The following is a 12,808-nucleotide window of genomic DNA, read 5'->3' on the forward strand; positions in this document are numbered from 1 at the left end:
ATTTTAAAGTCTCTTATCTGTTCTTACAGGGGAATAATAGGGTAGTTAATCCTGCAGATCCTTCTCAAATGGATTAATCAGCACATGCGGACAATCAAATAAATGATTAATATTCCAAAGTCCTGTGGTCGGACAGTTACCCCTGAAACCGTCAGTAATAATTCAGTAACCCTTTCCAGACCACAGGCTGCAGCTAGTCAGCATCACTCAGCATCAGCCCTCTGATGTTCAGCAGGACTTTGAACTCTCCGCACAGAAACTCAGACTCACCAGGGGTAAGACAATCTGCAGTCTACTCCCTCTCAAACCTCCATACAATGCCTGCCTACCTGATTATACTCACATCTACAATATATACAACAGAGTGTAGGGAGGACATCAACATATAAGACAAAGATTGATTCCTATAACTGCTGTTCATGATAGCAGAATACCCTCATACTTATAGGAGAGGCTATGGAAACATACCTTTATTATCTTTCCAAATGAACTGATATGCTACACATCCACTAAAAACAAAGTTCTCAAATCATTGCTTTACAATACATAGGCAAATGAAAACATATGACCATGTGGTCGTACAAAAACCTGCAGTTATGTGTTATGTAAGCTCAAGGTGACGTGCCAGTAAAAATAATGCCACTGTGTTCCCACAGAACCAGATGTCTCCAGGCACTCACAGACAGACAGACTGACAGAGGGTACAGGCAACTCTCCCAGGCCTCACCACACTGAGCACACCCTGTCCTACTGGTGGACAAAGGGGAGAATCTCCATTGAAAAATGCCTTCTTTTCTCTCCCATTACCCGTGTTATTCTCCCTCCCACAGAGGTCAGCGAACAGCCATCTTCATGGTGCTCCTCTGCATCTGCCAGCCATAACTGTTCTTAGTCAGGGAGAGGGTAAGAGGCAGAGGAGAGCACCTCTTGCTCCCCCACATTTGCACTCTGGCTCGGAACCAATGGTAAGGGTGGGGGCTGGGGTAGGATTGAAGATATATGTGTGTGTGTTATTGGGGGGGCACAAGGTAAACACTGCTTGTAGGTGTGGAATGTCTGCTCTGCTCTGAGCGGGAATATAATGCTTTAGTTGTAGATGTCAGTGTTGGGCAGTGCACACATGAGACCAGTACTCTACTCCAACAAACACACACATATACAGTCTACACACACTGTTTCACCCCACCCTAATCCCTCCTCTCTGCCGTACAGGAGGTTTGGCCTTTGTGTTGCGTCTGACCAGCTGGTTGCCTGAATCAGCATGTGCAGCTGTCTACTGTGACCAACACTACTCTACCACTACCGGGACACATGACTCCTCACTGCATTGCTATGTTTTAATATGGCTGCCTGGCATTACTACAGCCATTTAAAATCTACCTAAGAAGCCACTGACCTCGGGGAGTTTACACAGGCTGCGAACAGGTTTAGATTTATCTATAACACATATTGATGGCCTTTAACTAGTGTTTGAGAGCCTTCGAGGGTTGTGCAATAAGAACTAGACTCACAACTGTGGGAAGACTTAGCTGTGAGAGTGGCCATTCAGTCCTCTTGCCAATATGCCTTGTGATATATAGCTTTGTCTTTAATAGGCACGGGCATGGTGTGTAGGGCAGTGTGGTGAAAAAGCCTTCGTTTTATATAAGCGTTACAGTTCACTTTGATCTTTTCTCTTGCTCCATTGTTTATAAATCAGCCACACAAATATTTATGAGCGGAACGAGGAAAATGGCTGGTCTGGTTTGTATCTCTGCCCTCCTTCCCCCCCTCCCTACTGCGTTCCCTCCCTCTCCCCGTGGCTGATGTGTGGATGAGGCCACCGCAGACGCAGAGCGAGTGCATAGGCCCCAGGCCACATCCATCATATCTGTTCTGTCTCTGGCTATTGTGTGGCCCCAAAGAAGGCTGACCTAACCAAAGCAAGTAGCAGAAAAGACAGCACAATTAGCATTAGAAGTGAATGCATGCATTAATGGTCACTGGTTTAACTTGAATGAAAGTGCATGTCATAGTTGAACAAGTACAATATGAGTGCATTTTATGTATACAACCAGGAACAAAACCATGCGGTCAATACAAGCTTATGAGTGTGTGTGGTGTGCTTACACACTCATCCGTGCTCCTGCCTAATCCATCACAATTCCATCAGTAACAACGCTCGATTCATTAATACAGTCATGTTCAAAACATATTGGCTCTGCCTCCCTTTTAGCTCACCTATCTGTTTCTGCCAACAACACACACAATGGGACAGGCCCGGAGCTTCTAGATCCATACACTTTAATTGCTCCCTCCTGCCCTGACCTCTGATCCAGATCATCCTGATACACAGCATCTCTATTAAATTGGGAAGTAGGTAAATATTCTTCTAATGACCCTCAGTTCTAGCGACACCATTGAAAATGGAGGAAAGAAAAATCAATCTAGTTTTTTTTCTTCTTTTTGCCCTTCACCGACTCTATTAGTTCTCTTTTTATCTGAGGGTCGACTCCAAAAATGTTGAGGGAGAGCGGGCAGAATAGAATGTCGACTCTCATTTTGCAGAGCAATGGACTTTACTGAGATGCATTTCCGTAATGAGGAGATTACCAACCTATGCTCAGAAGGAAATATCTTTTTAACGGAATCTAGACAGTCCTTCAAGTAACACATTGGATCTATTGAGCCAATATAAAAGAATGTCAGACAACCTTTATCTAAACCGAACAGAATGTTGATCCTGCAATCTAGACTCGAGATAATTTAAAAGATAACGTGGTTCGGGCGGGAAAAAGACAAACTCCACCAAATGTTACCCATCACGTAGTGCTGGTGCACAAAGAGATAGTGGTTTATGCAAGGCAATGCGCACATGTGCGTGTCTTTGCTTGTGTGTGTGCACTCTACAGTAAAAGCCAATGAACTGTATGCGTGTGTCTGTGGGCAGGGGCGGGTGGGGGTAGAGAGGGGGTGGTAGTGGTGCTGGCTTGTCGATCGATGCAGTGATTGGCAGTTAATGGCTTTTCCTGTTCTGCCTTGGTAACCCTGGTCTGATGGCTGTTGCTTCTGATCAGAAATGGCAGATGGTGTTTGATTTTTGTACATAAACCTCTGACTTTGTGGAGATGGCTTCATCATTTTTAATGATTTAAAAGTTAAGTTGAATACTGGGAATACTCCATTGCTGGATCTCTCATCTTGAAACTCCACCTTTCCAGATGTAAGGACTGATCTCTCTTAACTACATATGCCATTCATGGTTAGTATTCTGCTATAGGCCACCCAATCCTTCAATGATAAGTTATTAGAATAACATTCACAACACATCTTTTCTCTATTTTTGGTTGGCCTCATTTTACAGGCTGTTCAAACACAAGCGTGCTCCTGATCCAGTACGTCCACTTAAAGACTCCCAGATGATTACAGATAACCCTAAACACCTTAATACATCAACACATGATTCCATTATTTTAACCCAAGTAATTAAGTCTGTAGTTTAAGTCTGTTTAATATCCAATCATCCAGACATTTTGACATTTCATATGGCCAGAAGTTCAAAATGGAACGAACACTGGGTAATGAAACGATCTGTATGTATCGGCAAAGCTCCTGTTGTACTCTTCACATTGTTTGTAGGTTGTCTGCGAAATGATACTTTCTGAGAACCAGGAAGGGAATGTGTGTCTCAACATTGTTGAGCACACAATGCTTTTTGGGAGTATGCTGATGGGTTTGTGTTACATAGTATGATGTAGTAAGAGTTGTGTGTGATAGGCGTAGAGGGAAGAGATGTATGTCTCATAAATGGAAAATGTACACAGCCTCACTCCTAAAACCTCAACAAATAAAATAAATACTTCTTTACATAACTTATTAAGATGCTCTCTCCCTCACACCTCTCAGCATGCAAATTGATACATTGATCATTTGAATAATATTTGCATTCCAGATCTCACAATTTCATGCTCAAACTTTAACGGCTCCCAGAGTTCTCATTTAAACAGTAGCAGCACAGACAGCCCTTATGGTTCAAATTATTTCAACATGACTATTCCAACCTAAAAAGCATAAATTAAGGACATTCCTATCCAGTGACAGAGATAGGCCATCTAAAGGAAGGATCCAAGTTTGAATTATGCAGCAGTCCTTTATTTTAGGGCTAGTGTTGATTGAATGTGGTGACATTATAAAAAGGAGTTTGTGGGGCTGGCAAGGAAGGCAGTGAGAAATGATAGTCTGTGATCTGCGACTGGCCAGAGGAGTTCAGTGGATATGTAGACGTCCTCTTTCGTCTGCTTCTCTGAAAAGACCTCAGAGAAACGAGGCCTCTGTAAATCAACACGAGATTGAAAAGGACTTCATAAAACACAAATGTGTGCAACTGCTTACGCTGAACAAAAGCCTGTACTTCAGTCCCTCGCTTTCACCAGCTTCGGCTTGTAAAAGAAAAGCGTCAGAGAGTGTGACCCTGAGATTTGCCACATAAACGGCACAGGGTGAGGTGAAGGTGAGCAAGGAACAGAGATGATATGTCGGGGTGGGGCTTAAAGGCATGGTAGTTAAACTCTTAAACGCCACTCTGTCTATTCTGGGCATCAGTTTGTCATTCAGGAATGTGAAGGCCATAAAGTATCGGTGCCCTTGAGAAACTGAAGAGCATTCTCGTCCCCAACTCTTAAAGCTGTCTCTCTCTTTTTTACTCACTATCACTTTCCCCAACTCACTCCCCCTCTCTCTCAGTTTAAAGTAGAACACAGGTGTAGAAGACGGCACCCGTGGGAAAGATAACATTTGGGAACATTCCTGGGGTAAAAAAAAGATTTTTTTTTTTGATATTCTTCATCTGGGGAACTATGTAATTGCTGTGCTTCCATGACGTTGTCCCCTTTGTGCCTCTACCCCACGCTCCCCATCGCAACGTCTTACATCACTACCTAATAATTTCCATATAACAGTTTGAAAAAGACATTCTATCTTTGCTACTTTTTTCGTTTCAATTTGTTCCATCTTTTGTGTTGAAGAATAAAAGGCATGATGAGAAAACAAGGTGCAAAATGATCTTTTCCAGGGCCCCCAATAAAAGCTGCATGACACCCTGGGCTGTACCGCTTAATTACAAAAGGATGAAATCTTTTCTTCTACATCTGGAGAAAACATTGTCTGCGTAACCCTGATAGATTTACAGCTCCCAGTTCTAACCCTAGACTCATGCACAAAGCAATTAGGCCAAACAGGGATGGCCAACTACAGCCATGAAGTTCAGGAAGCGATGGCTTTTCTCAATATGGAAAAGGCCTCAGAGGCCCCACTTTTTCAAATAGAAATGATACCCAGAATGTATTTTTCAGGAAACGGGTAGATTTTTAATCAAGCCTTTCCCATCCAAAATAGACTGCTTTGACGAGGGCATGCAGCGTCTCACTGACCAATCCCTAACAACAGGCAGAAAATGCTGCGTTCTGCACACCAGTCATCAATGCACCTCAAAATGGAAAGATCCAAGGGGAAGATTTGTTAAAACAAAGAGAAGTCTAGGTAAAATAAATGCAGTACATGCTCTGCACACCTAAGAGCTATTTAAATGGAAGAAGTACTTTTAATCCAGCATGGGTTTGAGTCTGGCTGACTGACACAAAGAAATAAGGCCAACAGGTTGTGTAATGTATTTATAATAACTCAATTATGCCTATAACATTGGGTTTAGCAACTCCAACATCCTTTTGGACTACAAGTGGAACATTACAAGGCAAGGGGAATAAAACATCAGCCAGGGGCACATATCCATCATTCTGTCAAATGTATCTGTCCCATGACTCTACTTTGTAGGCCAAACCAAAACAGAATAGAGGTCCCTGTGTGCTCATCCTGGTACCGAAGACCTCCTCCCCTTTCCTCATCTGTCTCTTCAGCCTACCTTGCTTTCATGTACAACTCCACTGAACACAGACCTCAGAGCTGAGTAGTTTTGTGGCCCTGACCACTCGGAGGCCATTAATCTGGTGGCTTAGCCACTGATGTATTGATGGCACAGAGCCGGTAAGCCTGCCTGCCTCACTCTCTCCATCCCTTCAGCTTAGGAGCTACTTAGATTCACAGGAGTCTCCATCTGGCCTCATCAATGCAGTGTTTACCTGCCATTTACCACTGTTAGTCTTTCAGGTGTGGTGGCTATAGGTAGCTATGTATTGACCAGTAAGGCAAAAAGACTTGTGAGATGCTTCATTGAAGCCGTGATAGCCACACAGTGTGTTTCCATTCACCCAAAAATACATCAGCAGCTACATTTGGTTTATTTTAGTGTATATAGAGTTTACATTAAGGTGCTATTCAGACCACTCAAATCCCCAAATTTTCTTCAGTGCTACTATATTAATATTTCTTGTAAGCCTGTAGGTAGCCACACATAACTTCAGACATTACATCTGTCACACAAAAACACATAATTTAAGTTAAGTTTGAGTTATTTGTTTTGTTGTAAACAATGACAATCAGCCTACATGACACATTATTTAACAGCAATTTGACTATCAAACATTTAACCGAGCATCAAATTAGGAGGCCAATAATTACATTAAATCCAAAACAAGGAGAAAGGGATGATATCTCTCTGCCATCTTTGCAGTGGAGCTGGTCAAAACATTGGCCCATAACTGATACAGTATATCTGTAATATCATCATGACAAGGTAGAGGCAGGCAGAGTTGAGGTATAACAAAGAGACGATCCAGTTAGTGCAGGAGAATAATCTTTCTACAATATGTAAATCCCCTGTCAAATAATTTGCTGAAATTAGAAGGGTATTTTACCATTTGTAATAATCCCAATTATAAAGACAGTTTCAAACCCTGTGTGAATTGTTTTTACATTTTTGTTATAGGAACTAGAATTTCGGATTTAATAAGATAAACCGTATGTTCACATTAAAGTTAACAGAACTTTGTTCTCAAGTGAGAAACAAGGAACTTCTAACCAGCCTAAGAGTGCATAGAGGGAGTAGGATGGGGGATCCAGACAGACGATTCAGGAGAATGTTTAGTTTTCAAGCATGGTTGGATTATAGATATTTAACCTTAAGCAGATCCCCAATGTAGACCACCCACTGGTTTACTGGTTTATTTTCTGGGTCCCTTCACTCCCTATTTGTTATGTTTAGTAATGTTGTAGAGAAAGGGGAAAAAAGTATGAAAAGGTAGAACGAAAGTAAGAAAACAGACAGTGGATTAGGGGCATAGAGCTAAGGGCATTTGACAGTAATGTAAAGGAAACAGGGGATCTGGTGGGAGGTACAAACTTTATATCTTCACTATTCAGCACTGCCTATAGTGACAAAGCCATCTACAGTACACATAGAATCATTTATCTCGGCCTTGAACGGTTATGAAACCCGGCCCAACAAACTGCTATAACCCTAGCTCCTATTCCTTTCCTTACTGCCTTTTCTGCTGATTATGCTGGAGATAACAGGATCAGCAGCTTCCTTGCACATAGGCAGGAGCGTGTTGTGCTGCTCTCGTCCAAAAACGAAAAACAACGTATCAAAACAAACAACTATTAATTCAATGACCAAGGATCTCCAACTCTCAGCTGACAATGTACATCATCATCTCTACCCTTTCTCTAATCCTACGGCTCTGTGTGATGGAACACAGAGAATGCATCTCTATCGCCACCACAGACCAAAGACAGAGAACATGGTCTCGTAATACACTCAGCCTTTTTAACTCTGGCAGTTGTGGTAAAAAGCCTTTGAAACAAAAGGTGGGAAAAACCTAACCTCCTCTGTCATGTCGTGGAGCAGATTTCTACTCCCCATCTTTAGCTTTCTTTCACTGTTGCTTGGTCAGAGCAACCGCCACAGAAGGGCAGTTGCACATTTTCAGCAGCAGCAGCAGCAGCAGCAGCAGCAGCTGTGCCACGGGTCAAAGCCCCACCCTCTCCCTCGTCTTCTCAAGCGGTGGGAGCTAGAAGAGTCGTGAAATTCTTGCATACTGCCAAACACTAAACCCTACCAGCCCCCCATAACAGTACTTGCATGACAGCCCCTCTTTGCAATCCACCCAGATTTCACTTGTACGCCACTATTTCCTTGTTCCACTCACCACTCAGAGTAACTGATATCTGTTTGAGGTAGGTCACTAAAAGCTCAACGCCCTGCAGCCGAAAACGAATACATAGAGGGCAATTTGGATTCATGATCATGACCATGTTGACTGAGAAGGTGTTACAGGGGCCCATACAGAATTCAAATACTTCCTTAGTGTGATGCTTCTATTATATCTTTTACACATAATCATACAACTCATACGATGAGAACTTCGTTTTGAACAATTAAAATGATACATTTAATGAGCCCTATGTTGTCATCTGCTGGCACTTTAGATCACAAGATTGTGGTGTGTGTGTGTGTGTGTGTGTGTGTGTGTGTGTGTGTGTGTGTGTGTGTGTGTGTGTGTGTGTGTGTGTGTGTGTGCACATGCGCATTCACACGCTTGTGCATGTGAAAGGAGAGGGCTGTCTCCCAGGATGTGCAGCAAGCGCTTTATTAGAGCGGTAGTACCAGTAAATCAGAGCTCAGCTCTTCCTGGAACTGCTGCAACCTTTCCCACTGAGCACTATTACTGAACAATCATAGGCTAGCCATGATAATTAGCAGAGTATCTATCCTTCCAACCCTCCTGTCGCCCCCCTCCCCCTCCATCCCCTCTCTCCTGTCTGTCTCTCCATCCTCCTCCTACCCCTCCTCTTCTAATAAATGTCTGGTGGGTGAGCGGGTAAGGCCAGGCGCCCGCTAGAGGACATCTTACAGTACCTGCCGTCTTGACGTTTGCCAGAGGTACAGGTTGGGCATTTTTGTTTGCCCACACAATAGGCCCACCACAACATAAACAATTATTGGGACCTCACTGAACAGTTAAGGCTTAGTGGAGGAATTAGATATGCAAATGGAAACCCTGTCACTGTGGTGAAGGGCAAAACTATTCTATGATAATCCTGTAAATGTTTTAAAATCTGAAAAGTCTCAACATCCTGTCATATAGCACTTGGCCTCAATCTAAGTCAGCTGGATGTATCTCCTGCATGCGTCCAAAATACACTTGCGAGCTCTGTTGATTTATTTTCCTATAGCTGGAATACAACTATAACCTGTTAGAGGCTATACCCCAACAACAAACAATTTAATAGGCAAACAATTGGAGTCATTCCTGGCAGTCAAGATCATTAATGGGGAGAGGTCAACACAAATTGCATTCCTGATTCTGAAAGAGCCAGTGTTTCTGCTGAGTAGGATCACCAGTGAGCCACCTTAATGCCTTTTCATGTAACCACTAATCCTTTAATTTACATGACTAACTCTCATTCTCTTTTATGTTTCATTGTGATTATTTGCTCTCTGTAGAGTTTAGACATGTTCTTTCCTCAGTGTTCACCGATTCTTTTGGATTGCACTGAAGGGTCAAATAAGAGCAGTAATTCCTTACAAGACACAGATGTATTGTGTTAATAGGCCAGCAACTGGGCTTCACTTAACACTATGTTAGTGCAATTCAAAACAGAAATATGAACAAAAGCCCTGTTCTCAATGGTAAAGGTTCAGATAGTGGATATGACTATGTGTGTATGGCTGAGAGAGAGATAGGTTAGAGGTTTGTATAGTTATGTGTGAGCTCAATAGAGCGGGACCCGGAGAGAGGGAGGGGTGTCAGGACTTTCTTGGTTAAAGATTCCCCATCTGATAGTGACGGCACTTTCTCCCTTTCTTTCCATGGCCAAGCGGCATCTGGAGTGGATTTTGTGCTAGCAGACACCGAGGAACATGATTACATTCGGCTAACTGCGCTCTAAACTGATTATGCATGTGCCAAGCTAATGGACTACATTTGCAAGAGGAAAAATAACATCCAATCAATCTCAATTACCGCCGATTGCACCGGCCCCCGAGACAAGGAAGGTAGCCAGCTAACTCCCTATGCTCCTCCCCTTTCCCCCAACCCTTGACTGGAAGCTGAGGCCTGTGGCCGGGCCTGGCTAGGCCCCACCCTTTCTGTCTGGCCAGAGCGGCCAGGGCCTGGGAGCTGGATTAGTTTAACTCATCTCACCTCCGCACTAACACACGGCCAAGCCCTGAGGCCTTCTAGGAGTGGTATAAAGGCTGTAATATTCAACGATTTTATACGTGGCTAACTGCAAAAAAAGATGAAGAGAGAGTCTCAGGGGACGCTACATATTCTATAAACAGTACAGTACACTAATGTTTGGGTTATCTGGATACTTCAAAATAACCCATATGTTTGTGTTTAGGAGTGACCACTCTAGGAGCAGATGGGTAACCATCATCAATGCCACTAACATCCCATGTTCAAATGGGGGGGGAAAAGGAGAATGTAACTTTAAAGACCAGTGGTGTGTTGGCTGAGCACAAAGTGCTCAGAATGGGTATGTCTCAACAGAGAACACAGTATACAGGGGAAGATGGCATCACCCCCCACTGTGTGTTGGTCAATGTGGTCAGGATGACTTGCAGGAACTTTATGTGGTCTTTTTGGAACATTCCAATAGTTGGGGTGGTGGGGGTGATATTTTTAGAAAGCCCTAATATGGGCCGCATACCACAGACTCTCAAATTATCCCATCCAGTTTAGCCCTCAGTTTAAACCTTCCTTTTTAATTCCAGTAATTACAGGCTCCAATTTATATGGAGCTGTGCACACAAAGGGCCTGTTTAATGCAAACCAGTTTGATTTGGGTGAAGTGTCCCAAGCATCTCCCACATCATACAGCCTGTTTATGCTGACTTGATGATTTATTCTCTCCCCAAAAAGGTTAGAAATGGTCCTATTTGCATCAGATTTATTTTGGGAAGAATAAACGAATGGGGATTTTTTTTCTTCTCCGTCTATGCATAATATACCAAGTTGGGTTTACGGGATTGTGGGCCACTGTGGGTTACTGCCTGTCAGTATCTCTACCAGGACAGTAAATCGAATGCAGTATGAAGACTGTGACATTGTCAAGTGGGGAGCCAAAAGACAACCACGTACTTGTTGTCCGCTAATCACATTTGTAAGTCATAACATATTTTAATGATTCATGTCAAGTTCAGAACATCTCTGTTTTTGAGCAGTGTCTGTTGTGAGGAGAGCTTATGAGGACTACTCGTGTTCTCGGGTTGAAATAACAGGTAATTTCTGGACAAATGCGTACACTCTTACTCAGAAGATCAATTGGTTTTAAGAAATATGGAGCCATCTTAAGAGGCTTAAGTCATAAAATATGATCATGCCTGGATGTGTTGTACATATTTAATCCCCTGCAGCCTGAGTTGCAGTATGACATATGTCTCTTCTCTCTTAAAAAAAAGAGAAAGAGGGGGGGAAACACATCTCTTTTGCCTTTCAGGTTTACAGCAAAGTGTAAAGCACAAGGATAATGTAATATAAACTGTAACCTGTCATGTGGGAAAAAAAGTCTTTCCATAGAGTAGAGAGAGAGAGAGAGAGAGAGAGAGAGAGAGAGAGAGAGAGAGAGAGAGAGAGAGAGAGAGAGAATGCCACAGTCTGTCTATTTTGGTCTAATGTGAGACTGTCATTGGCTTGTGGGCCAGTAAGTCCAGCAGCTAATGCCAAGAGAGGATGACCATGGGCTAGAACAAAACAGAAGGATAACTGCCCATGATTTTCTGCTGTCTCACAACTGACTCAACATATTTGCAGATTGTGTTGCATATTTGCATTTCTATGCATCTATAAATAGCATCTGCAGCTGAAATTGTTCCTGTGGTCCTCTTACTTGTGCTGGTACAAAACAGCATTTACTCCCATCAACACCTCCTGTGTCGCCTGGCCGAATAACCACTGTACTATGAGTCCTACATCACCCATTCCCCTTTAACAAAACACTTTCTATCTTTTCCAATAATAATCCTGGATGATTTTCAAATATAAATCCTTTTCAGGAGGTTTAAATGTCCCATTAAACCGTCCTTTTTTAATTGGATTAAAAACATCTTACTTGAAGCAAGCAGCACATTCTTTCACAAGCATTTTTGTCACACTATGATATCATAAAAATATCAAGCAATAGAACTGTTTAAATAGTTCTTCCTGTTTACTTTGTCAAATACTTGACAATAAAGTGGACTTACTATAAATAAAGGCAACATCCACTAGAAGATGCCAATTACAGTGTTATATTTTAGATTCTGCTGGTGTGTATGTTATGTAGGCTTGCAGAAAGTGTATATTGTCACTGTTTGTATGTTTTTTTGTTGTGTGTTATGTGTCTGTGCATGTGCAGCTATGCCAGTTTGGGTTAAGCGCCGAGTGACCAAAGCCGCAGACTCACAGGATAGGTACCTAAGTGGAATCAGGCCTGTTAGATTTATGGCCATTTGTTCGGAGAGTGTTCATCCATTGGCTATTATGGAATGATTAGAGGAGAAGGTGAAGCTCCAAGTCCAGCAAAAATCAATACGGCTGTCGAGAACGATTCAGCCTTTCCCGCTCCGAGGAGTATTAGCACCAAACCTCTGTCTCCTCACACTTCTTTATTCGTCTCCTAGTGATTCACCCTAAGCCTCCAAGCCAGCTTCACTTGCCATGTTCTTCTCATAGCAGCACTGTGGTCCTGCTTCTATATGAATACTTGGAAGCCAAGAGGCACACAACAAAGCTATCATTCATGCCTTGGGAGAGCAGCTAGTTTAGTGCTGTGGGCTGCACTGGAACATTTACTGTTTCTTGCGGAGGAGTATCAAGGATTACCGACACATGTTGCCATTTTGGTTAGACTCATCAAAGTTTAATCAGATAATAAATATTCCTTAATA

The 12,808-nt window shown here is 42.7% G+C and overlaps 1 protein-coding gene across 2 annotated transcripts in view; it reads right to left on the reverse strand.

Annotated features, from left to right (window-relative positions):
• The window catches only part of zfhx3b (zinc finger homeobox 3b), a 139,267-nt gene that overhangs the window by 70,448 nt on the left and 56,011 nt on the right, over positions 1-12,808 (reverse strand). The gene's annotated exons all lie outside the window — the stretch shown is intronic.

Source organism: Pseudochaenichthys georgianus, chromosome 3, assembly GCF_902827115.2.
Source record: "Pseudochaenichthys georgianus chromosome 3, fPseGeo1.2, whole genome shotgun sequence".
NCBI classification, from domain to species: Eukaryota; Metazoa; Chordata; class Actinopteri; order Perciformes; family Channichthyidae; genus Pseudochaenichthys; species Pseudochaenichthys georgianus.